Source organism: Panthera pardus, unplaced genomic scaffold (genome assembly GCF_024362965.1).
Source record: "Panthera pardus isolate Hobbes unplaced genomic scaffold, ASM2436296v1 HiC_scaffold_12, whole genome shotgun sequence".
Classification (NCBI taxonomy): Eukaryota; Metazoa; Chordata; class Mammalia; order Carnivora; family Felidae; genus Panthera; species Panthera pardus.
The window spans coordinates 9,072,374-9,076,101 of NW_026526677.1; positions in this window are offsets into that span (position 1 = coordinate 9,072,374).

The following is a 3,728-nucleotide window of genomic DNA, read 5'->3' on the forward strand; positions in this document are numbered from 1 at the left end:
AGTCCCAGCTCCGAGAAAGGGAGGAGGAAGGAGGGCATGACTTGCACCTGGCTCTGCTGGGGCGGAACAAACGTGCCCCCGCCCGGCCAGCGCAGAGGCTCCTCCCCCAACCCCATTGGTCCAAGTGTCTGTTTTAGACCCGCCCTATTCCCTGCCGGGATTGCCCCTTAGCCTTGGCCTCGCCTCCCAACTTCTGCCCCCGCCCCCTGATTCTGTCTGCCTCGCTTTCAGAGCCCCGCGTTTCTCCGACTCTGGCTCCGCCTCTCGCCCTTGGCGCTGCCCTGAGACCTGTGCCCAGGGTGGATCTCAAGGCCCCATCACCTGGTCCCACCTCAGCTGGGCGCACGGGTACCTACCTACCTACCCGGCCTTCTCCCTGAGATTCTCCACTTCCTCCCCTGCTGGTCGGATGACTCCTAGGGCACCATCCTCACCTGGGGAAGCCACGTGAGTGACCCCTGCCCCAAACTGTTTCTGCCCCCATGCTCCGCCCCTCTTCGGACTGCGCGTGCCTCGTGCCTCCAGGCCCAGTGGGCACCACCACCAAGCGCAGTGGTGTGCCCACGCGTCTTTACTTAAAACTCGACTTAAGTATTTACTTGATATTTTGTCCATTGCGGAGTTTGTTTTTGCATTATTTTTTTAATGTTGCATTAAAATATTACATATCCCGGGGCGCCTGGGTGGCTCAGCAGGTTAAGCTCTTGATTTGGGCTCAGGTCATGATCTCACGGTCAAGAGATTGAGTCCTGAGTCAATCTTGGGATTCTCTCTCTCTCTCTCTCTCTCTGTCTCTTTCTCAAAATAAAATTTAAAAAAAATAAAATATTATGGGGCGCCCGGGTGGCTCAGTCAGTTAAGTGTCCGACTTCAGCTCAGGTCATGATCTTGCAGTTGGTGGGTTTGAGCCCAGCGTCAGGCTCCCTGCTGTCAGCTCCAATCCCACCTGGGATCCTTGTCCCCCTCTCTCTGCCCCTCCCCTGTTTGTGCGCGTTGTCTCTATCTCTCTCTTTCTCAAAAATAAATAAACGTTAACAAATAAAAGAGTACGTGTCCTGATTACTAACTTTTTTGGCACCCCCTTAAATTTCACACCTGAGGCAAACGCTTCACTGCTTCACCCTAGTTCCAGCCCCGCCCTGCACACACTCCTTTCTTGTCTGCTCACTGCTCAAGGAACATTCAGGGGCTTTCATCTGGCCCTGCCATGGTCTCTGGGCTCCTCTCTCTGTGCCCACTGCCCCAAGCCCCAGCCCTTTTTACAATCATCATCTCTGTCCTGTAGAGACCTGCCGGTGTGTTTAGTATTACCCAGGCAAAGATCACAGTGGTGCCAAATCCTTGAGGCAGGAAAGTGTTTGGCATGTTCCAGAAACAGCAAGGCCACTGTGGCTGGAGCAGAGTAGTGAGGGGGCGGTGGTAGAAAATGAGGTCGAGGGAGGAGCAGAGGCTGATCACACGGGATCTTGTAGGTCATTGTAAGGCCTGGAGCTTTACTCTGAGAAAGAGTTGTCCGAGCATTTTGAACAGAGAAGGAACATGGTTTGACTTCCCTGTCAAAAGGAACTTTCTGAAGGCTGTGCTGAGAACAGATTGTAGAGGAGGCTGGGTGAAAGTGGGGAGACCAGCGTGGAGGCAGTAATCCAGGTCTGAGATGACACTGGCCAAGACCACAGTGGCTGCACCCTGGATATATTGAAGGAAGAGACAACAGGAGTTTCTGATCAATGTGATTTGGGATGTGAGAGAGAGAACAGAATCAAGGATGACTACAAGATTTGGGGCCCAGGCCACCAGCCGGACACAGGTGCCATCAGCTGAGACAGGCAAGGTTTGCACAGAGATCGGGTTTGGGGTTTGAGATGAATCGTGTCTGAGATGATTCTAGATTTCCCAAGTGGAGCTGGCAGGCAGCAATGGTGACAGTGACAACAATAATCACAGCCCCAGGCATCATGTTCAAACCGAGCCAGGCACCATCGCGACACGTCACATGCCTTAACTCATTTAATCTGCCTGACAGCCCAACGAAGTAGAGCTATTATCACGCCCATTTTAAAGATGAAAAAATATTGGATATACAAGTTCAGAAGAGGGGCTGGGCTGGAGACGTAAATTTGGGAATCATCAGTGTGGTGAGTGGCATACATTCACCTGGGAGTGGGTGTGAAGGTCCAAGGACTGAGCCCAGACACTCCAAAGTTTAGAGGGTGAGAAGATGCAGATCAGCAAAGGAAACTGAGCAGGGAGGAAGGAGGAGAACCAAGAGAGGGAGTGGCCCTAGGGGCATCTAGAAAGTATTTCTAGGAGGAAGTATGGAGAGAAAGCACCTTGAGAACTGGTGTTTTTTTTTTTTTTTTTTTAACGTCTGTTTGTTTGTTTATGAAAGAGAGAGAGAGAGTGCAAACAGGGGAGGGGCAGAGAGAGAGGGAGAGAATCTGAACCAGGCTCCATGTTGTCAGCACAGAGCCCGACATGGGGCTCGAACTCACAAACTGCGAGATCTTGACCTGAGCCAAAGTCGGAAGCCTATCCGACAGAGCTACCCCGGTGCCCCGCACTTTGAAAACTGTTAACCGAGATCATAATACAAGGAGACAATGTGGGTGTGGGCACTAGCCATCGGATGGCTGGCTAGCCTTCGGGAAGTCACAGGGCCTCTGCTTCGACATCTGTAAAATGGCTCCTTTCACCCTGGGACTGGCCCTTGTCCCCAGCCTCATCCTAGGATCACCCGCTGAGTCAGGCTTATCATTCCATACACACACACACCGCCCCCCCCCCGCCCCCCGCAGTCTCCTCCTGACCTCTGCCCTTATCTCTACTTCCCACCTCCCACCCATTTACCTGACTAGAATGTTCTAGTTCATAATCTATACTTTTGCCTCCAAGGGGTTCCCTCTCCTTGGACCAGGCTTGTGCAGGGGGAGGGGGATTTTAATGCAAACACTGTGGAGTGCAACCCCTCAACCTACCAATATGTGATATGTGTAATCACTCCCCTGGGGCCCTGGCTCTCCTTTGACTGTGGCTCTGGCCCAAAGACCAAATGGGTTGCAGATGCAGCTGGGGATAGGGGACAGCTGGGGACAGGGAAGGTGTTACCCGTTAACCCTGTAGAACCCAAAGTCTCCAAAACAGCTTTGGAGAGGAAGGCTGGGAGCCATGGGTGGGAAATGGGACCGTGACTTAAAGATGAGGTTCAAGGTAGAGGGTCTGGAGCTGGGAGCCAGGAGACTTGGGGCCAGAGGCTGCATCGTAAGCTAGGGAATGAGGTCTGTTGACTGAGGACTGGAGGCCAGAGGCTGGGCTGGGGAAACTTGGGGCTGGGGCCCAGGATTGGGAACCAGGTAACCACATCCAGGGCTATGGGTGGCCATCACATTGACCCCTGCCAGGAGAGTCCAGATGGTTCCTTTGGGAACCAGAAAAAGGCTCATGTAAAAAAACTTCCGTGGTGAAATAAGTTGGAGAAACCTGCATGTTTTCTCTGCCTCTCAGAGATTGTCAGTGTATATTTGCCATTTAAAGGTTCTGATAGGTTCCTGCAATAAAGAAAACCGAATTAATTTCCCATTTTATCACGGAGGTCTTTTTTTCTCATAACTTACATCTACTAATGTCTTGCAAGATAGACTCTGAGGAATACTAGGCTAACCTAATCGCCTGTTTTACTTCTGGGAAACCAAAGCTCGGTGATCTGCCCAAGGTCTCAGGGCCAGGAAAGG